This window comes from Erythrolamprus reginae, chromosome 3, assembly GCF_031021105.1.
Source record: "Erythrolamprus reginae isolate rEryReg1 chromosome 3, rEryReg1.hap1, whole genome shotgun sequence".
NCBI lineage: Eukaryota > Metazoa > Chordata > Lepidosauria > Squamata > Dipsadidae > Erythrolamprus > Erythrolamprus reginae.
Window position 1 is genome coordinate 179,294,862 of NC_091952.1, and position 23,873 is coordinate 179,318,734.

The following is a 23,873-nucleotide window of genomic DNA, read 5'->3' on the forward strand; positions in this document are numbered from 1 at the left end:
TGGTACATAATATGAAGTAATTAATAGTAATATATAATCTCAAGTGTATATGTGCTAAATACAATATGGAAATTATAAAGTATAATACGTATTGTAAAATAATAATGGTAATATATAAACTCAGGTATATATGAGCAGAATACAGTATCAAATGTGAGAAATATAAAGTAAAAGAATAGGGAGGAAAAGAAGAGAGAGAGAGAGAGAGAGAAAAGAGGGAAAGAAAGAAAGAAAGAAAGAAAGAAAGAAAGAAAGAAAGAAAGAAAGAGAGAAGGGGTATCTATTCTTCGGAGAGGGGCGGCATACAAATCTAATAAATTATTATTATTATTATTATCTGCAATTTAGCTGACTCTTCGGAGTTGCATGACTTTAGGTTGCGAAAGAGTAGTAGGAGTATGTATGTCCGTGGCTTATTTATAAAAGTAAGGAGGTGTAGTTAGTACGGTTTCATAAAAATCTATGGGACTCAAGCATTATAAGTATTTGTATCTGAACAAAGTGAGCTGAGATTCATATTGCAGAGTTTAATAGCTGTTTTCAAGTTATCCTGGTCCATACCTTTTAGTGCTAATATAAGTCAATGTATTCATATGTTGTCGTGTTAAACAGGAGAAATACTATTATTTTTTGGTTCTTTTTCAAGAATGTTTTTTTTTTAGTGTCATATGTGCTGAATCTGTGATCAGCATCTGCCAACAGCCCAGGGATATGGAACAGATAAGTGTGAGCTGAAGAGGCAGACAGACCAGCAGCTGGGAAACACCATTTTTTGAGGTCAGATAATTCATGAAATTGAGATAATAGCTTGCCAAGAAATTCTTAAAGTGACGGGCTCAGCCCATCTTCACAACTATCTTCAGGTGCTTGAACTATGACATCTTATACTTTTTTTCTTCTGATTCAGGGCAATAATTAAGAAACTGAGTTATAAAATAAGAACTCTGTGGATTAAATCTTAAGCGCTACAAGGATCTCACTCCTTGATCTGTTCTCTTTTTTGCACATCTGTACCTACAGACGGTTATATATCAGCTTACTTTATGGGTTTTCTGTAAGATTTACATAGTCTAGACTCCCGAGCAATAGACAAATGCTAAATATTATTATCACCATGAGACTCACTCAACAGATGCTTGTGATTTATGTTGGGCCTTTGGTTTTATGCATACAGACAGATGTACATGTGGAGTCAATTACTTTCAAGCTATGTTAAAAGCTTTCCAAGTTAGCTAAGGCAGAGTGTGATTTTAAATACTGTGAATATTAATATTTTATCAGTATAAAAAAACAACCATATAACTAACCATCACATAGATATGAAAAAAGGGAAAATATTGTGCTGTTCAGAGCACCCCAGCCAATAGTTGTAAAAGTAACAGATGTACATCTGTCTGTATTTTGTGAATCATTCTTCTGTACTTCCTGACTTACTGACAATGTCTGAGCATTGTAACGTCACACATTCCAGAAGGTTGGTTTATGAGCATTGAAATCCAGGAGATTGTGGACATGCTTCTGTAAAGACTTCTGTGAAACAGAAAACAACAAAAGATTTCCTTAGAGACGAGTAGAAAATATACCATTAAGAATCAGAATAGCACGTGTATACTGAAAGCATTGTAAAATTTGGGAGATAATAGAGGAGACAGTTTTTAACATTCTAGTTTTGCAAATTCTGATGTCCTTTTTTGGCATACAAATTCTTAATTTTAAGGCAGCGGCACGTGTGTGAGATTTTGGTGATTTTTGGCCTTTCTTTGCTTCTGCGCATGCACAGAACGAAAGAAATCGCCGAAAATCGCCAAAATTTTGCATGTGTTTGTGTCCTCGCGTGAGATTTTGGTGATTTTCGCTGATTTCTTTCCTTCCATGCATGCACAGAAGTAAAATCTCACATGGACCGATCTGGTAGGAAAATATAAGTGCGATCCTTCACTGATTTCAGGAGATGTAGGCTCCCAGCTTATTATGTTCTCATTAGATTAGATACTACAATCTTTGGAACGAGTCCACGGAGAGGGGCGACATACAAATCTAATAAATTATTATTATTATTATTATTAAATTTCCCCCCTGACATGTATGTGTGTGTGTCTGTGTGTCGGTGTATAATTTTATATACAGTGGTCCCTTGACTTTCGCAGGGGATACGTTCCAAGACTGCCCTCGAAATTCAAATTTCTGCAAAGTAGAGACGCTCCCTTCCTTCCTTCCTACCCCTCCCTCCTCCATTCCTGGTTTTACTTACCCCCAGAATCCGCAGGGACAATGGGGTGGCAAGCTGGGGGCTTTGCTGCACTCGCTGCCGGCATCTGTCATGGCGGCGGCGGCAGCACCGGTGCTCAGGGTCAGGGCAGGGGAAGGGGAAGGGGAAGCTCAAGGCAAGAGGGATCCAGACCAGGATTTGAAGCCGGGATTCCAGACCGGTCAGCTGGGAGGTCGGACACTACCACTAATAATAATAATAATAATAATAATAATAATAATAATAATAATAATAATAATAGATTAGATTTATTGGATTTATATGCCGCCCCTCTCCGCAAACTCGGGGCGGCTCATAATAATAATAATAATAATAATAATAATAATAATAATAATAATAATATTCACTATTCACCGGATAAGAGCTATGAATATTCATTATATATTATTATTATTATTATTATTATTATTATTATTATTATTATTATTAATTAGATTTGTATGCCGCCCCTCTTCAATGACTCAGAGAGGGAGATGGCTTAGGTGGTGGGGGAAGAAGAGGCGGCGCTGGTGGGCAGCAGTGAGACTCGCCTTCAAGTGGAGCATACCAATGCTCTGAGAATTAAAAGGGAGGGATCGGGAGTCTGGGGCAGAAGCGGAGCTTTTATTTAAAGAAGCAGGACAGCTGGTGTGTACATCGGGTGGCCGCAGGAAAACCTGTTTTGTTCAAAGAAACTGTGGAGTATTTTTTTATTAATATTTTTTGAAAACTCATGGTATAGCCTTTCCGCGAAAGTCGGACCCGCGAAAGTCAAATGACCACTGTATATATATACACACTGTATGTGTGTGTGTGTGTGTGTTTTCAATTCAGCAAAAAATATGTTACATACATACATACATACGAGTCTGCGGAGAGGGGCGGCATACAAATCTAATAAATAAATAAATAAATAAATAAATAATAATAATAATAATAATAATAATAATAATAATAATAATAATATATAGTGAATATTCATAGCTCTTATCCGGTGAATAGTGAATAACACCGATAATGGGGGGAAATCTATTATAAAATTATGCTACTCTTTGACCATAATAAAAGTTTGATTTGATGGATTATAAAGAAGCACTATTTCATCAGGCATTCTTCTTTATTCCAAATATAGACAATATTCAAATGGTTATATTAGGATGAAGTGGGGCCAGTTTATTATAAATAAATGTAATGTGTTCCATCTATAAAGTAAGTCATTGTGGGTTTTATTTTACTAGTTGTAGGGGACTTTGAGGGGCGATAATCATCTCTGTTTTTAAGCCATTGAGTCAGTGCTGTCTAAAGACAATTCCATAGCCACGTGGACAGCATGACATCACAGTGCAGAACAGAGCATACAGTGAAACACAGAATGTTGTTTGCTTCCCACCAAAGTGGTACCTACCTATACTTTCCCCTTTAAAAAAAAACACCCATCAATGTTGGTTCTGGGCCAGCTCCTGCAATGGGGAATTTGGATGTTGGCTTAGGAGAGTCCTCAGGTTCCCAGAGACTTGTATTACTGCCATCAGCTTTGGACACTGAGGATTCCTGTGGAAGAAGAAGAAGAAGAAGAGGAATCAGATAGAGAGATGGATGCAGCCAGCTCATTAGTTAATGACCCCATTAGTGGGTCATCGGACTTGGACTCGGAGGATCGGTGGATAAATGCCAGAATGCGCAGGCTCATGGCTAGAAGGGACCAACTCAGCAGGTATTGTCGGAAATAATAGAGAGAACACCTGTGGCTGAGACAATTAGGCTAATGGGGTTGCTGATAAATTACCAGCATTGCAGAGAGTGCATGTGGGAGTTTATCCATTTGGAGAAGGATACATTGTGTTTACTTTGTTCCTGGACTTTCACAGACTTTTTGGGATTTCACAGCTAAGTAAATCTTGTGGACTCACTCGAAGAGGTTTGGCTGTGACGCTCTTACAGCTGCTCTTATCTGCTCTGTTTGTGAGCTAGTTTGCTCAGTTTAAAGTGTGTGTGTGTGCACAGCTTTATTTTGGATAAACTGCCTTTCTGTTTACTTTATAACAGTGTGTGTGTTTGAATTTACATTTCTGACTTAATTGGGGCTCGTAACGTGAAGCCCGGCATAACACAATGTATATTGTTTAGGGTCAAAAAGGGATGGAATTTCCAGCAATGGGAGCTGTGACCCATTTCTTGAGGGAGACCAAACTTCCAATCTGTCTTCAGACATCGAAGTGCATAAAGTATCTGTGAGTCAGTCGCATTTAACCCAACTTATTTCACATGGTAGTTCTGGTGTGGGACCATTTTAAGTGGTACACCCATGATGGCGAACCTATGGCACATATGCCACAGGTGGCACGCAGAGCCATATGTGCTGGCATGTGAGCCATCACCCTAGCTCAGCCTCAGTGTACATGTCATGCTGGCCAGCTGATTTTTTGCTTGCGTGGAGGCTTTGGGAGGGCGTTTTTGGCCTCCAGAGGGCCTCTGGAAGAGCGGGGGAGACCAAGGGTAGCCTCTGGAGAGGGCCAAGAACAGGCCTATCGGGACCACCAGAAGTTGGAAAGTGGGTCATTAGTCAGGAACATTTTCTGCAAAGAAAAGAGGTGCTGATGAAAAAAGAACAATAATGTCTATTCTTGGATAACAGTCAAACTGAGAGTTTGGGTCTATAGCAGAAGTATAATAATTAATTCAATGTCCCCTTCGGCACATAAAATAAACTACTCATTCAATGAAGCAGCTAGCTAATACATTCCATTCGACATAAATATATAAGTGGCAATAAAGTGTAGACAATAAGAATTCATCTCAAGTTCCATGATTGCACCCTTTCCAGAAAATATTGAATGGGCCAAGAAACTACAAGTTAAGGCAGATTTATTTGCTTCCAAATCAGTTCCTTCCCACTGTTTTATATAAGCAATGGATACCAACTCCCACCCACCTTCCTTCTTTATATTATAGCTTTTTGTAATACATTTAAGATCAAATAAATATTTTGGCACTGGAGATTCATGAAGAAATGAAAGTGGATCAGATCCATCTTCTTTGTCCTGGGAAAATGAAAATCTGTTCCACATGTTCTTTTTCAAGATCCTGGCTTCAGCTGAAGCCAGTGTACAATAGGACACAAAATATGGCTATAATGAAAATATTTGTCTGTGTCTACACACACACGTAAGGGAACCTTCCGTTTCCCAGCTCCAAATCATATGTACCGAGTGCTTTAAATTATGCTTTGAAATAGAGTGACAGCCAATTGACAATTCTGACTTTATCTTCCCTGCAAAAAATTTCTAAATCACAAATCTAACTTCTGTAGTAGCTGTCATTGAGAAAGGAGCAATCTATTGAAAATAGAGAAATAGACCAAAGTTCTCAAGTCTTCTTTGTAAATCGGTTTAGAGGTTTATTTTTAATTCAAAATATTGTAAGACACAAACACTTTTGAATTTTCTGGGAGTTACACTGTATAGCTGTAAAATGGCATACGTGTTTGTGTTGTGTTACAGATAAAGCAAACAAATAGGATAAAGCAAATGGATCTTCTGATTTCCTGGTCCCACCTTTGGGCACAATTCTGATGAAAACTCTTATGCAAAGCAGCAAAAACACTAATTACCTTTTATGATTCCAGTTCTTTCATTTAGCTATTCACTACTTCCCTGCCTGGCTTTTGAAGTCAGTGTGCCTAAGGTTATTGTGAGGTGCTTAACTATCTTAGATTCCTCTTAGAGTTAATCCAGGGTATCAGATGAACTTAGTTGGCAATTCTTAGTGGCTAGTAGAATGTTGAACTTTGATTCCCTTTCTTCCTTGAGAAATTTGTGCAGAGTAGGCAGATCCCATGGATTGGTCCTACTCTATCTTTGTTCGTCCTTTTTCACTAAGGAACAATATTTAGCTGTCTTTGGTCAACATCATTACTGATTTCTGCTGCAAACTGCCAACTTCTGATCTGGTTTGCCAAACATTTTTGCTATATCTCCACCTCTGTCACCAATCATAGTTCCTTCCTGTCAGTTCCTTAATCCATTTCAAATTTCTCTCATACCCATGCGTAAGAAACTGCGTGCTTGGAAACCTTATTTGTTTTTGTTGTGTTTGTTTAAAAATAATCGCAGAAAATCTGCGATTGGTTAAGACGCGGCTATTCAGAAAATAGCCGCGAAAGTTAAATGTGTGTCAGTTGGTAAAAGCCCGCGTTAAAAAGAGTATAAAAGGGCAACGGGTTAGCCGTTGCCCTCATTCCGGCGATTCTACCGTTCCAGTGTTTGTATTCTCTCTTGCCATGAATAAACCAGTTTGATTTAAGACTACCGGAGTCCAGACTTTTCAGTGGCGACGAGGAGGTCGAACTTCCGCTCACGCAGCCATGAACTCGGCCATGGCTCCACCGCCGCCCGTATTCAACTCCGAGACGGAAGCTTGGACCTCGTATATGTCCAAATTTACATTTTTCTTGAAAGCGAGCAATCTACATGACGCCGATGACGAGAGGAAGAAAGCTATATTCCTCGCTTATTGCGGCACAGAAGTCTACAGCCTAGCCTCTACACTCGTTGACCCAGACACCCTGGAAACCGTCGCATGGTCAACTCTACAAGCAAAACTTGCCGCCCATTATCAGCCGACGACTCCTGTCCGCGTATACCGCCATCAATTCGCTCAGATGAGGCAAGCGGACGGAGAATCCACCAACGATTTTATAACTCGCCTACGCGCACTCCTCCCGAAGTGCAAATACAAGGATCCAGAGGAACAGCTCATGGACCGCCTTATTTTCGGTCTAACCAATATCACGCTCCAGAAGAAATACTTAGTTGATGAGGATGCCTCTCTCCAAGACATTCTTAAGGCAGCAAAAGCCTCCGAGGTATCTGAAACATCTGTTGCCGAAATTAAACGCGCAACCTCAACCGTTCATCACATTCCTGATGAATCACCTTGGCACGCCTGCCCTTCCGATGAAAAACACTCAGAATCCGCTACTCCAGACGACACCTGTCTCCAAATCCGAAGAGCCTCCGACCACGACGCCAAAGAAGCCTCCCGTGCAGACAGATGTGCCGGCTGCAACGGAAACCACCCTCGTTTTCGCTGCCATTTCAAGGACGCCTACTGCCGCCGTTGCCAGCGCCGCGGCCACATCGCCGAAGTCTGCCGCGCCGCCAACCCAACTCCAGCAACTCAACAAAACCAACGACCCTATTTTTCACCGAGGAATCGACGACCACCGTTTTCGCGCAACGTTTCCCGCCCGGCTGACAACTCGCCCTCTTCTAACCAACGAGGTAACTCCCCTTCTTCCGTAAACTGCAATTTCCCCGCTGCGGAAAACAAACTATTTGTTTCTCTTTTCCTCAACGGCCACCCCTGCCAAATGGAATTAGACACCGGGTCCAGACATTCCATAATGCCTTGGGAAAAACTTAAATTATATTTACCTCGTGTAAAACAAACTGACTTGCAACCGTGGGAACCGGGTTTGAGTGATTTTCAGGGCCATTCAATTCCAGTGTTAGGATGCTTAAATGTTCCTATTGCGTTTAAAAAATTTCAAGGCTTTTTACCTCTGTTAGTGGTTGACGGTCCTAAACACTCATTACTGGGACTTCGATGGTTACAACCTTTAGGTATTGAAATTTCAGGGGTTAACAATGTATGTGACTCTTTTGACCCAAATGATTTATTGAAAGAATTTCCCGAAGTTTTCTCTAGCGCTCTAGGTAAATATACAGGCAGCCCCATTTCGTTTAATTTGGACCCAAATATTTCGCCCATCCGATTAAAGCCCCGCAGAATCCCCATTCCACTTTTGCCTAAAGTGGATGAACAATTGGACAAATTAATAGCTCAGGGCATTTTAGTTCCCACTGACCACGCTAAATGGGAAACTCCTATTGTAACGCCCGTTAAGCCGGATGGCTCTATTAGAATTTGCGCAGATTATAAGGCCACGATTAATAAAGCACTACAGCACAATGCCTATCCAATTCCAGTAGTGCAACAACTCTTGCACACCTTAGGAAATGGGTCCATCTTCGCGAAGTTGGACCTGGCACAGGCATATCAACAGCTCACCGTAGATCAAGACACCTCTGAAGCCCAGACAATCGTAACTCATAGAGGTGCCTTTAAATGCACCCGGCTCCAGTTTGGAGTCTCTACCGCCCCAGGTATTTTTCAGGGTTTGATGGAACGCATTTTAAATAATATTCCTGGGGTCGTTCCATATTTCGACGACGTATTAATATCTGCCACATCCAAATCTGAGTTATGGGACAGAATCAGGCGCGTTTTAACCAAATTTAAAGAAACAGGACTCCACTTGAAAGCAGACAAATGTTCTTGGGCTGTGCCCAAAGTTGAATTCTTGGGGTTTACAATAGATCGTTTTGGGATTCACCCCACAAATGACAAAGTTGATGCCATAAGAAATGCCCCCACCCCTTCAGATAAGACAGACTTACAAGCATTCCTAGGACTCCTTAACTTTTATTCCGTCTTTCTTAAACAGAAAGCGACGGTGGCAGAACCGCTTCATAACCTCCTAAAGAAAGACTCTGCCTGGACGTGGGGACCAAAAGAACAAGCCGCTTTCCAAGCAGTAAAAAATTTACTTTCCTCCAATAGTGTCCTAGTGCAATATAATGTAGCTATGCCCTTATCCCTAACCTGCGACGCTTCACCGTTCGGCATAGGAGCCGTCCTCAGCCATAACTTTCCGGACGGCACAGAAGCCCCAATAGCCTATTATTCTAAAACTCTTTCGGCAGCTGAAAGGAATTACTCCCAGCTCGACAAGGAGGCGTTAGCCCTTGTCGCTGGAGTTAAACGTTTTCATTATTACCTTTGTGGTCGGCCCTTTACGTTAATCACCGACCATAAACCACTTTTAGGCATTTTGGCGGGAAACAAACAAACTCCCGCCTTTCTTTCTCCTCGCATGACTCGCTGGACTATTTTTCTAGCCGCTTACAATTATACATTAATCCACAGGGGGGGGAAAGACATAGGAAATGCTGATGCATTAAGCAGGTGCCCCCAAACAGAATTAGTCAATGATCCAGCCCCTGCCTCAAGCGTTTTATTAATTGAATCTAGTAAACAAACGTTATTAACAGCAACAGAAATAGCCAATCAGACTCAAGCAGATCCAATTTTGAAATATATTAAACAATGGATATTAAAGGGATGGCCAATTGAACAACAACCAAACCAATTTCAACCTTTTAAGAATAGACAGTTTGAATTAAATGTGTTAAAAGATTGCATATTGTGGGGAGACAGGGTTGTTATTCCAAAAGCCTTACAGAAGCAAGCTTTGCAGTTATTGCATATAGGTCACCCAGGAATAGTCAAAATGAAAACTATTGCCAGAAGTCATTTATGGTGGCCAGGGTTGGACAAGGACATAGAGTCATGGGTGGGTGGTTGTATACCCTGCCAGAGAACAAGACCCAACCCACCAAAAGTTACACCATCAGAGTGGCCAACACCAAGAGGGCCCTGGTCTAGAATACATATTGACTTTGCAGGACCAATCAGGGGCCAATCCTTTTTACTGGTTGTGGATGCATACTCCAAGTGGCTGGAAATTGAACTCATGGCATCCACAACTACTAGTGCAACTATAAAGGCATTAAGGAAAATGTTTGCCACACATGGTATTCCAGACATTTTGGTATCTGACAACGGGCCTCAGTTAACAGCCCGTCAAATGGAACTATTTCTTGCAGACCAGGGCATAAGACATGTGCTCACTCCACCTCATTTTGCCCAAGCTAATGGGCAAGCAGAACGAATGGTTAGAACCACAAAGGAAGCATTAAACAAAGCACCACTAGGAGATTGGCAACAACAAATTGATGAATTTTTAACCATTCAGCATATTACGCCGTCAGCGTCAACAAACAAAAGCCCGGCAGAACTTTTAATGGGCAGAAACCTTCGTTCTAAATTAGACAGAATTCACCCAAATTACCAGAATGACCAAAAAGAAATAAAAATACAAAGTGAGAGACAGTTTAACATCGGGGATTTAATTTATGCCAAAGACTATGATTCAAACGATAAATGGAAAGATGGCACAGTATTGGATAAAACAGGTTTAAAAAACATATGTTGTAATATTAACAGATGGGCGCAGTTGGCATCGGCATGTCGACCAACTACGCAAAAGAATGAAGACTAACCCAGACATTTTACCTACTGTAGACAAACCAATAGAGGACTTACCAGAACCACCTCGAGACTCCAGCGATGGCTGCTTGTTGCCCCTGGCGGCCGGCGAAGATCAAAATGCATCATCGCAACCAGGCCCGTCAGAGACTAGCCTTAGCGGAGCAACGGAGCCAGCCGTCCAGGCAAGCAGCTCCCAGCAAAATGAACTGCGCAGGTCCCAGAGATCTGTGAAACCACCAATCCGCTTGCAGGACTATGTGACGTGGATTAACACGTAATCATGGTCTCAGCCGAAGAGGGAGGGGTGTTGTGTTTGTTTAAAAATAATCGCAGAAAATCTGCGATTGGTTAAGACGCGGCTATTCAGAAAATAGCCGCGAAAGTTAAATGTGTGTCAGTTGGTAAAAGCCCGCGTTAAAAAGAGTATAAAAGGGCAACGGGTTAGCCGTTGCCCTCATTCCGGCGATTCTACCGTTCCAGTGTTTGTATTCTCTCTTGCCATGAATAAACCAGTTTGATTTAAGACTACCGGAGTCCAGACTTTTCAGTTTTCTTCTAGTTTTTTCTCAGGCTAAATGTATCACCTCCAGGCATGTCTTGATATGTCTAGGAGATTATGTGAAAGGATGGCCAACAGTGTTTGCCTGCTCCATTTAATCATGCTTTATTTCAACAAATATATAACTGTTTGGCTCATATTCATACCTCGTCTTACAAACGCCCTGTCATACAAACTTTTCGAGATACAAACCCAGGGTTTAAGATTTTTTTGCTTCTTCTTACAAACTATTTTCACCTTACAAACCCACCGCCGCTGCTGGGTTACCCCGCCTCCAGACCTTCCATTGCCAGCGAAGCACCCATTTTTGTGCTGCTGGGATTCCCCTGAGGCTCCCCTCCCTGGGAAACCCCACCTCTGGACTTCCGTGTTTTTGTGATGCTGCAGGGGAATCCCAGAAGGGGAATCCCAGCAGTGCAAAAATGGGTGCTTCGCTAGCAACAGAAGTCCAGAGGTGGGGTTTCCCAGCGAGGGGAGCCTCAATGAAATTGCAGCATCACAAAAACACAGAGGTCTGGAAGTGGGGTTTCAAGGACTTTGGTGTTTTTGTGATGCTGCGATTTCACTGATGCTCCTTTCGCTGGGAAACCCCACCTCCGGACTTCTATTGCCAGCAAAGCGCTCATTTTTGCGATGCTGAGATTCCCCTACTGGGATTCCCCTGCAGCATTGCAAAAACACAGAAGTCTGGAGGTGGGGTTTCCCATGCATGGGAGCCTCATGGGAATCCCAGCAGCGCAAAAACGGGCGCTTCGGCTGGCAAAAGGGGTGAATTTTGGCCTTGCACACATTAATCACTTTTCCATTGATTCCTATGGGAAACATTGTTTCGTCTTACAAACTTTTCATCTTAAGAACCTCGTCCTGAAACCAATTAAGTTTGTAAGACAAGGTATCACTGTATACTGCAATAATATAAAATAAGTATGACAAAGTTTCCTTCCTTCCTTTCCTTCCTTCCTTCCCTCCCTCCCTTCCCTCCCTCCCTCCCTTCCCTCCCTCCTCTCCACTCTTCTCCTCTCCTCTACTTCCTTTCCCCCTCCCTCCATCCATCCCGCTCTTTCATTACTTTTGAATGAAATACTAGCGCAAGTTCATAAATAAACCAGAGGTAGGTTTCAGCAGATTCTGACCAGTTCTGGAGAACCAGTCGCAGAAATTTTGAATAGTTCAGAGAACCAGTAAACACCACCTCGACTTGCCCTGCTCCCAACTATTCTCTGTCTCCCGAGTTCCAGCTGATCAGGAGGAAATTGGGATTTTGCAGCATCCTTCCGCTGCAGTGGTGAGGAAATGGAGATTTTACATGTTCTTCCCCTGCTACACCCATGACACCACACCCACAGAGATGGTAGTACATTTTTTTTTGAAACTCACCACTGAAACATACTGTCTCTATTAAAAGTTATTATTAAATTTTTATTTGAAGGATGAGGAGAGTAACTATGTACATTTGAATGCTTAAATATGAAGGCTATGTAAACTGTAGTTCTCTTTTTTATTTTTACATTTGCAAGCAGAAGTACTATTTGGGAACAGTGCTATTAATATTTGTTTAGACATTTCTAGGCCAGCTCTAGTCATAGAAAACCTCCATTGCAGGTTTTGCTGCATGCAGCTACTTCTTTTTTTAACAAATTATTCAATTTCCAAATCAAATATTAGATTTTTAAAAAATGAATACATTTTTAATAGTAAATAAACGACTATTTTAATTCTGAAATTGGCACAGATAGCAACTACTTTTGTGAACAGTAAAAATTTAAATTTCTATCTTATTTTCAGGTCTATCTTTCCAAGTAAAATGAATATGTCCATATGTTCATTGCTGGGTTATTTTAATATGGTTTCCTTCAGTCTAAGCTCACACTGTGTAGTACTGTACTTTGCTTTCCTATTAATTAGTGGGCTTGAATGCAGTTTGGCCTAATGCCTTTACAGTCCATGGTCCATGTCACTGCTATCTACCAGCCTTAGTTCTCTTATTCTGAAAACTGTAAGCCCCTTTTTTGGCCAATTTCTCTCATGTGTTCTGTTTCTGCAATCATTCGTTTCTCTCCATTTGGTTTACAAACACTCCTGGCTGATGTCCTCTTTCTGTATAATGTCTTTCTACTTGAGGAAGGATTGTTTGTAATTTACAGTTAAGCTAAGCATACTGTCATTTTATGCTGTCAGATTTACTGTCAAAAAGCATCTGTTACAATTCCTGTCTCTTCACACGTACAAAATTAAAACAATCCAAACCTACAATATTAGTGGCCAGTGTTAATCAGACTGCTCAAAAGCTAATTAAACCCTTTGGGGAAAGGGATCTACGTAGCTATGTAAGTTTACAGAACTGTACATATGGGTAAAGTTAATTTTTGGGGGGTCTGATTTTTAATATATAACTACTAATTGAGTACTTTTGGAATGTACGAGCCAATATGAAATACAGTGTTCCCTCAATTTTTGCGGGGGATGCGTTCCGAGACCGCCCACGAAAGTCGAATTTCCGCGAAGTAGAGATGTGGAAGTAAATACACCATTTTTGGCTATGGACAGTATCACAAGCCATCCGTTAACACTTTAAACCCCTAAATTACCATTTCCCATTCCCTTAACAACAATTTATTCACCATTATTACTGTTATTCACCATTGAATAAGACACTTAGTAATCCTGATATTTATAAACATAATTATTTATTAACAATAATTATTTTTTTTGTTATTTATTTGCAAAAATTATTAGTTTGACGATGATGTATGACGTCATCGGGTGGGAAAAACCGTGGTATAGAAAAAAAAACCTGTGAAGTATTTTTTAATTAATATTTTTTGAAAAACCGTGGTATAGGCGATTCGCGAAGTTTGAACCCGCGAAAATCGAGGGAACACTGTATACTTACATGCTAAAATTGACACTGTTCAAAATATTATATGGTCATTCACAATTTAAAAATGCTTGCTTATGTTCACAGAAGGAAAGTATTCTCAAAAGCCTTCTATAGTAGGAAACCTATTTATTAAAAATGTTCCTTTATATATATAAATGGCCCTGGGTTGGGCCGAGAGGCAAATAAGGAGCTGTGATGTTCCTTCAAATACACCAGGGTGATTCGACACAAAAATATGTATCCCTTCCCTGGTGCAGAGCTGAAGGGATTGGATACTGTAGCCTAGAGGATAATTCTCTGCCTTACAAGGCAAAGGTTGCAGGTTCAAGTCCCAGTGGGTATGGCTAGCTGATGAGGCCAAAATAAGGCCGAAATAGATCTATCCTAGTCTCCCTTAATTTTCAAATTCAGCAAAAAAAAAAAAGTGACATATATATATATATATATATATATTTCAATTTTGACTTTATTACTTTATAAGCAACTCAAGGTGGTGAAGATGCATAATACTTCGTCCTCCTATTTTTCCCAAAATACCACGAGGTAGATTGGGCTAAGAGAAAATAACCAGCCCAAGATCTTACACCTAGAAACCATGCACTCCAACACTCAAGAAGATACATAAAGATATAGAATGATTGTTAGGGAAACCAGGGTGAAGCGAGGACTTAATTCACAGCTAAAGTAGAAAAGAAATAAATCATTACATAAGACAGAAGCCATGACATACATTAACAATTAATCTGTATTAGTCTGCATGTTCCTTTTAAATGAAAAATAAAATCCAGAAAGAAAAATAACAATTCTTATGGCGTTAATTGAAGCCACATTGCTTTTGACATATTACCAAAAAAATAATTCATATTACATTGAACGCTATCATTTAATTCTAGGTCCCAAGCAGGGATGTGCATGTTCCTTTATTTTTGCATTCCCCACCGCCCCTGCTCATTTGGTCTTTCCAGCTTTTTCCTCTTAGACATTCAGGCATGTAGAATGTTTATTCTGGAAGGTGCTGCTTGGCAGTGCTGTTGAAATCCTTTTGCTGATTTTGTTTGTTTTTACATTTCTATATGTTTAAATTGTCTGTAAAACCATCACTTCTTAGAAGGTATACCGTTCAAAAATACACACACACCCCTTATCTTTCTGTCTCATTTTAACATTCACAAATAGCAAGTTCCAGACTAAAAAGCATTTGTTTGAGCCCCCTGGGAATATATCCAAGTAGACACATATGGGTGCCGTTTTGGTTTTTGCAATTTTTATTTATGTCTATTTCTATTTTTAAATTGCTCATAAGTATCACACAGACATCTGTTGTAAGTATACCTGTTTTTTATTATTTGTACAATATGTTAAATGTGAGAAGGGTTCTATTTTCATTGAGATTAACATTGCAGATACTTAAAATTTAATTTCATGTTTTCGCTGAGAATCAAAACTCAAAAGAAATTCAGTGGGACTTATACTCAGGGACAGAGTTGGCAGGGACCTTGTAGGTCAGTGATGGCGAACCTTTTTTTCCTTGAGTGCCAAAAGAGCGAGGGCGCGTGCTGTCGTGTATGTTCAAGTGCCCATACCCATAATTCAATGCCTGGGGAGGGCGAAAACAGCCTGAGGCTCTCTGGAGGCCGGAAACGGCCTGTTTCCCAACTTCTGGTGACTCCCAACCCCAGCGTCCCCGGAAGCAGTAGGCTTGTGTTTGGCCTTCCCCAGTCTCCAAAAGCTTCCCTGGAGGCGGAGGAGGGTAAAAACATCCTCCCTCATCCCCCCGGAGGCTCTCTGGAAGCCAAAAACGCCCTCCCAGAGTCTCTGTGTGAGCCAAAAACCAGCTGGCCGCCACACACATGCATGTTGGAGCTGAGCTAAGGCAATGGCCCTCGTGCCAGCAGATATGGCTCCGCGTGCCACCTGTGGCACCCATGCCGTATGTTCACCATCACTGTTGTAGGTTATCTATCTATCTATCTATCTATCTATCTATCTATCTATCTATCTATCTATCTATCTATCTATCTATCTATCTATCTATCTATCTATCTATTGGATTTGTATGCCGCCCCTCTCCGTAGACTCGGGGCGGCTAACAACAATGATAAAAACAGCATGTAACAATCCAATACTAAAACAACTAAAAAACCCTTATTATAAAACCAAACATACATACAAACAAACATACCATGTGTAAATTGTAAGGTCTAGGGGGAGAGAATATCTCAGTTCCCCCATGCCTGACGGCATAGGTAGGTTTTAAGAAGCTTACGAAAGGCAAGGAGGGTGGGGACAATTCTAATCTCTGGGGGGGAGTTGGTTCCAAAAGGCCGGGGCTGCCACAGAGAAGGCTCTTCCCCTGGGTCCCGCCAAACGACATTGGACCTGGAGAAGGCCCACTCTGTGGGACCTAACTGGTCGCTGGGATTTGTGCAGCAGAAGGCGGTCCCTGAGATAATCTGATCCGGTGCCATGAAGGGCTTTATAGGTCATAACCAACACTTTGAATTGTGATTGGCAACCAATGCAGACTGCGGAGTGTTGGAGTAACATGGGCATGTTTAGGAAAGCCCATGATTGCTCTCGCAGCTGCATTCTGCACGATCTGAAGTTTCCGAACACTTTTCAAAGGTAGCCCCATGTAGAGAGCGTTACAGTAGTCGAACCTCGAGGTGATGAGGGCATGAGTGACTGTGAGCAGTGACTCCCGGTCCAAATAGGGGCGCAACTGGTGCACCAGGTGAACCTGGGCAAGAGACTCAACCAGGAGATGGCAAACCTCTGGCACACGAGGCCCACTCTGCGGGCACACGAGCCATCACCCCAGCTCAGCTCCATTGTTTATGTGCATGCGCCTGCCATCAGCCAGCTGGTTTTTGGGTCTCTGCCGCGTATGCACGGGAGGGGGCAAAATGCATGTTGGAGATGCATGTGCAGAGGCAGGATGCATGCAAGGGGGGTCATGCATCCATGTGCGGGGGTGGGAGAGCATAGGAGTCATGCAGACATACATGGAAGGCTAGGTGCAGGCAGGGAGGTTGGGTGTACATGTGGAGGGAAGGATTGCACGCACCTTGCATTATGGATGTATGCGTGTGCTTTTGGCAGACAGCAACAAGAAGGTTAGCCATCATTGCCCCACACCATTTTGGACAGATGGCAGTCCAGTCTCTTCTTGCAAGCTTCCAGGGATGAAGCTCCCACAACTTCCGAAGGCAAGCTCTTCCATTTGTTGATTGTTCTCATTCTCAGAAAATTTCTCCTTTTTTCTAGATGGAATCTCTCCTTGATCAGTTTCCATCCATTATTCCTTGTCTGGCCTTCTGATGCCTTGGCAAATAGCTCTCTCTCCCCCCCCCCCCTCTCTGTGGCAGCCCCTCAAATATTGGAAGACTACTATCATGTTTCCTTTGGTCCTTCTCTTCACTAGACTAGCCATGGCCAGTTCCATTAACCTGATTAATCTCCAGTCCCCTAATGATCTTAGTTGCTCTCCTCTGTACTGTTTCTAGAATGTCAACATCTTTTTTATAGTGTGGTGACCATGTAGTACTCTAGGTGTGGTCTTACTAAGGCTTTATAGAATGGTATTAATACCTCACTTGATCTTGATTGTAAAATTTACCTTGATAGGTATAAGAAGGTAGAACGGGAGCTTTAGACATATTCATTGTCATGAATGCTGGTCAGATCCAATGAATTGTTTGCAAACTTTAATTGCTGTAGATCTAACGCACTAAAGTAATGTGCAGTTTTGATGCATGGCTTCAAGATTATCTATTATCATAACACTGGAAAAGGGTTTTCTAGAAGGGACAGTTACAAAGAGAGCAGGTCTGTGTAAGTGCTGCTCTGATCTGCTAGTAGACTAGTGTTGTGGCCCGCCTAGTAACCTGTGCAGCCAGAGCCTTTGGAAGCCTGTGTTGGCAGGGCTGAGGAACGACGGGCTACTCCTTTGCCTGAGTGCAAGAGCATGCAGGGCTGCTGAAAGGCAGGAACTGCTGAAATGTGGAAAGGTTTACTCTGGTGGAGGTCTACTCGAGAGTAGAGCTCCAGGCTAATTGACCATACCCTTAAGACTACTTAAGGCCTAACCACACTAGGGCTAATTGTGGGGGGAAATGCCACTCCTGAATCTTGCATTGTGAATCTTGAATCGTAGTTCCAGAATCTTGCATCGTGAATCTTGAAATTTGCATTGTAGTTCCTGAATATTAACCTCGGTGTTTCCAGTTTGTATTGTTGCTTGGACCTTAGCTTCTGTGGTTCCAGTTCTGAGAAAACCTGCCTGTTCATAGCCTGCTCAATGACTCTAGTTTGTTTTTCTTTGTTTGGCTTGGATTTTTCAAGGACTAACTTCTAGGAATTTTGCCAAATCTTGGAGGCTCAGTAAGATAACTGGACTTCTTGTTCTTCCTTGTCTTTGTTTGCTTTGAATTATTTGTAAATTAAAGTGTGCCTTTTGTTTTATGCTCCTAAGAAGCTATTTATGAAAATATGATTTTGCATAATTTTGGCTAGTGTCCGAATTGCATCCATTCTAAGATAAAATGGTCTTGGCCATTTTTCATTACTCTTGTTTTATTACTCATTTTTAACTTCCCTCTCATATAAATACTATCATTTATTCATTCTCTTCCTGTAGTCCTGGGCCGCTGCTGGTCTATAATCATGTTGCATATGTTCCGTGTATACTAGTGTCCAATTTTCCTCTTTAAAAAATCCAGATCTCAAGAGCGTTATTGTCTCACAGTACAGTATCTTGTTCTTTTCACATTAACTTTAATTAGTGCAATTCTTAAAGCAATTCTTGTACTAGTATTGGGTTGGTTTAAGGATCACAGAAGGATAGCATACCATTTAGCTATTTTTAGGTTTATATACCACTCCAGAGTGCTTTACAGAACTCTCTGGGTCAGCATATTGCCCCCAACAATCTGCAGTCATGGGCTCCTGCCTCCATGTGGGGGGGACACCATCCAGATAGCAGATTTCTTGTGAAAATTGCCAGTTTTTTGCTTCTTTGCATAAGCGGAAGCAAAAAATACTGGCGAAAATAGCCAAAATCTCACTTGCGCTCATGAGATTTCGATGATTTTTCACTGTTTTTTGTTTCAGCGCATGCACGGAAATAAAAATATTGGCAAAAATAGCTGAAATCTCGCGAGATTTGGCTTGGTGCGCATGCGCAGAAGCGAAATCTCACGAAGGGCGTGCATGCGCACGTCAGAAGTGCGTTTGCCTTTTGCCGGCCACTGAGGACCATCTGGGTAACGAGGTAAATGGCTTCCCACCACTGACAATCCGGGTCCTCATTTTACCGACCTTGGAAGATGGAAGGCTAAGTCAACCCTGAACCCCATCAGGATCAAACGCCATGCTGTGGGCAGAGTGTGCCTGTATTCTAACCACTGTGCCCCAAGCATATTGCTTTCATTGCTTACCCTTCTCCCTAATCATTTTTAACACAGACATAGTTACGGAGATGTGTACTGGGACCAACGCTCTTCATTCTCTACATCAATGACCTTTGCGATTACATCACAAGCAACTGTGTCCTCTTCGCTGACGATGTAAAACTCTTCAACACCACCAATAACACAACTACTCTCCAAAAAGACCTGAACTCTCTTTCTGAGTGGTCTAACACAGTGTTTTTCAACCAGTGTGCCGTGGCACACTAGTGTGCCGGAGACATGGTCAGGGTGTGCCGCGAAGCTCAGAGAGATAAAAAGCAAGAGAGAGAAAAAAAAGAGAAAGAAAGCAAGAGAGAGAGAGGGAGAAAGCAAGAGAGAGAGAAAGAGAACAAGAGAAAGAAAGCAAGAGAGAGAAAAAGACATAGAGGGAGGTAAGGAGGAGAGAAAGAGAGCAAAAAAGAAAGGAAGAAGAGAAAGAGGGATGGAGAGAAAAAGAAAGAGGGAGAGAGAATTTTTCTCCAAACTTTTTTAGCCCCCCCGCCCCCGCCCCGCTCAATGTGCCCCAGGTTTCATAAATGTAAAAAATGTGCCGCAGCTCAAAAAAGGTTGAAAATCACTGGTCTAACACATGGCAACTCCAAATCTCAACTAGCAAATACTCTGTCCTACACATTGGGAAGAAGAATCTGAACGAACTGAATAATCAAATTATCACAGCTAATCCCCACTCGGTTAAAGACCTCGGTATACTGATAACAAAAGATTTAAGTGCCAAAGCCCACTGCAACATAGCCAAGAAGGCTTCAAGAGTTGTAAACCTAATCCTACGTAGCTTCTGCTCTGGCAATCTCACACTGCTTACCAGAGCTTAAAAAACTTGTGCCAGACCCATCCTCGAATACAGCTCATCTGTTTGGAACCCATATCGCATCTCAGACATTAACACCCTTGAAAACATCCAAAGATACTTCACCAGAAGAGCCCTCCTCCACTCGAAACAGAATACCCTATGAGACTAGACTTTCAATCCTGGGCCTAGAAAGCCTAGAACTAAGACACCTCAAACATGATCTAAGTATTTCCCACAAGATCATATGCTGCAACATCCTGCCTGTCGGCGACTACTTCAGCTTCAACCACAACAACACAAGAGCACACAACAGATTTAAACTTAATATTAACTGCTCCAAACTTGACTGTAAAAAATATGACTTCAGTAACTGAGTTGTTGAAGCGTGGAACTCATTACCGGACTCCATAGTGTCATCCCCAAACCCCCAACACTTTACCCTTAGATTATCTACGGTTGACCTCTCCAGATTCCTAAGAGGTCAGTAAGGGGCGAGTACAAGTGCACTAGAGTGCCTTCCGTCCCCTGTCCTATTGCTCTCCTATATCTCCTATTCCTTTCTTCTATTCCTATATCTCTTCTTCTATTCTTTCATTGATATGTTCTATTACTATATCTTCTTTTCTATTCTTTCATAGATATATTTTACTATGAATATCTCCTTTATAACCTTTATCATGTATTTTACTATGTGTATATAGATATATACCCACTAAAACTCTCATTGTGTATTGGACAAAATAAATACATAAAATAAATAAATAAATAATGTTCATCCCCCAAGGCATCTGCTACATCTGGGATAGGAGACTTGTGTCTCCTTATATTGACTCACTTTGTGAAATAATGTATATTGTGTTGCTTTTATATATAAAGTCCCTTAAACACAGAGTACTGTGGCCAGGTAAGGGGAGCTAAGATTGGGTCTAATTCTGCTTCAACTGTAGAAGGAGAATGTGGAATGCTCCTGAGCTAACAACTAATACAGTTTGGCAATGATATTTTCATCCATATAGCAAAAGTTACTCACTTTTTAATTCCAAAACATTTTCAAAATTATTTGGTGCATTTTGGATTTTTCATAATGAGAAGCAGTGTAGAAATACAATGAATAAATTGGGGTTTTTTTCAGAAAGCAATTCATAGTTATTAAGAATACTTAGATACCATCTGGATCTAGTGATTCATTTGTTTCCAATCTGTGAATAAGGCCTAGAATGTGATCTCTTCTCCACAGTTTACCTCAATTCCTCAGATTTTCTTTGTGAAAATGCCAGTCTGTATTTTCCCTGTCTACACCTTCCATAGTGAAAACAGGCACAAAGAATGTATTCAAACCCCCTGCAATCACCGTGTCTCTTTTAATACCCCGCTTTTTATTCAATAATCTCAACATCTCCTTAACCAATTTCTTGCTTCTGATTTATTTTTAGGCTTTTAATTGTGGGTATTCATATTATTAGCGATATGCATTAGGACTGTACTTCAGCTTGGCACAAATTGTAACTCGGATACAAAATTCAGCTTTTGGGAACGGTTTACGGAAAATGCAGTTTTGGGGGCTGATTCTGAGTTGAGGCTGGAAAGGCATTTCTCGTTTTTCTCTGCTTCAAATCCTCTGTGGAGTTCCACTCAATTATGTCCCCGAGGAGCTCAGAAAAGGATTTATAATCCTTTTTTAAAATTCTTCCTTATGTAATGCCTTGATTGGTGGAGTGGGGGTGAGGAGGAACTGTATTGGATTCTGGGATTAACAGATCTGTCCTCAAACCTAATTGTCCTTGTAATGTGTCATTCAGACTCATTCCTTTTAGCTACGTTGTAAGGTTGTAATTGTGGGGACAGAGACTGATGAATATGCATTGTCACTGCAGTCACACTGTTTTGACATCAGGCGTCTCGCGTGTGTATGTATGTGTAGTGGCACTCTGTTGCAAGCATTCAACTGATTCCTTTTCCTCATTTCCATTCCTGTTCTGACTCGATCCTTATCATCTCTCTCTCTCTCTCTTTCATTCAACTATCGCTCCATCCGTCCATCCATCATCTATCTATACAACTTTTCATTACTCTCCTTTTCCTCTCCTGCTTTCCCAAATTAAAAATATCCTCACCAAATCACATTAGTCGCCAATGCCCTTAATAAGGGGGGGGGGGGGAGAGAAGAATAAGAGAAGTTAAAAATAGAATAGAATAAAATAGGACAGGATAGAATAGAATAAAATAAAATAGGACAGGATAGAATAGAATAGAACAGAACAGAACAGGGCTACAAGAATGGTGGAAGGTCTTAAGCATAAAACGTATCAGGAAAGACTTAATGAACTCAATCTGTATAGTCTGGAGGACAGAAGGAAAAGGGGGGACATGATCGAAACATTTAAATATGTTAAAGGGTTAAATAAGGTTCAGGAGGGAAGTGTTTTTAATAGGAAAGTGAACACAAGAACAAGGGGACACAATCTGAAGTTAGTTGGGGGAAAGATCAAAAGCAACGTGAGAAAATATTATTTCCCTGAAAGAGTAGTAGATCCTTGGAACAAACTTCCAGCACACGTGGTTGTTAAATCCACAGTAACTGAATTTAAACATGCCTGGGATAAACATATATCCATTGTAAGATAAAATACAGGAAATAGTATAAGGGCAGACTAGATGGACCATGAGGTCTTTTTCTGCCGTCAGTCTTCTATGTTTCTATGTTTCTATGTTAACAGAACAGAACAGAATAGAATTCTTTATTGGTCAAGGGTGATTGGGCACAGAAGGAATTTGTCTTGGTGCATATGCTCTCAGTGTACATTAAAAAAAAGACACATTTGTCAAGAATCATGAGGTACATTTGATGATTTTCACAGGGTACAAATAAGCCATCAGGCAATAATCAATATTAATATAAATAGTAAGGATACAAGCAATGTTACAGTCATACAGTCATAAGTGGGAAGAGATGGGTGATAGGAATGATGAGAAGACTAATAGTAATAGTAATGCAGCATTAGTGAAAAGTTTGCCAGTGGTGACGGATTTATTTGTTTGGCAGAGTGATGGCGTTCAGGAAAAACCAGTTCTTGTGTTTAGTTGTCTTGGTGTGCAGTGCTGATGGGTAACTGAGATTGGAATTTCTGTCACTAAAAAATATGCAGTCTGAAAGTGACCATGCCACTTAGTGACAGCCACTCAGGCTGCTATTGTTACGTGAGACCTTCACATTAATGTGACTTCTGAATTCCCTCTGGCTTTCCCATTGATGTTGCTTGTTGGAAGCCAGCACAGAAGGATGGAAATCATAATCACATGACCGCAGGTCTCTGGGATGGTTTGAACTTTGAAGACCAATTAATTATAAATACCATCTGTTCAGTGCCATCACAGGGTTGCTGAATAAGCAGTTATTAAACAAGGGTCATCTGTGCAGGTAGAACTCAACTTACGATCACAATTGAGCACAAAATTTCTATTGCTCAGCAAGACAGTTGTTAAGTGAGTTTTGTCCCCATCTTATGACCTTTCATGCCGTAGTTGCAAAATGAATCACTGCGGTTGTTAGTAATGTGGTTGTTAAGTGAAACTGACTTTGCTAGTCAGAAAGTAGCAAAGGATATTTACATGACCTCCATACACTGCAAAAGTGAGTCAGTTACGAAGCATCTGAATTTTGATCATGTGACCACAGGGATGCTGCAAAGGTCATGTATGAAAACTGTCATAAGTCACTTTTTTCAGAACTGTTGTAACTTTAACCAGTC

At 41.1% G+C, this 23,873-nt stretch overlaps 1 protein-coding gene across 1 annotated transcript in view; it reads left to right on the top strand.

Annotated features, from left to right (window-relative positions):
* The first annotated feature begins 820 nt into the window (after window positions 1-820).
* Window positions 821-23,873, top strand: part of ATXN1 (ataxin 1) — a 349,478-nt gene continuing 326,425 nt past the window's right edge. Inside the window, exon 1 of the mRNA XM_070747309.1 lies at window positions 821-863. The gene's annotated coding sequence lies outside the window, so the exon portion shown is untranslated. The remainder of the gene's footprint in view (window positions 864-23,873) is intronic.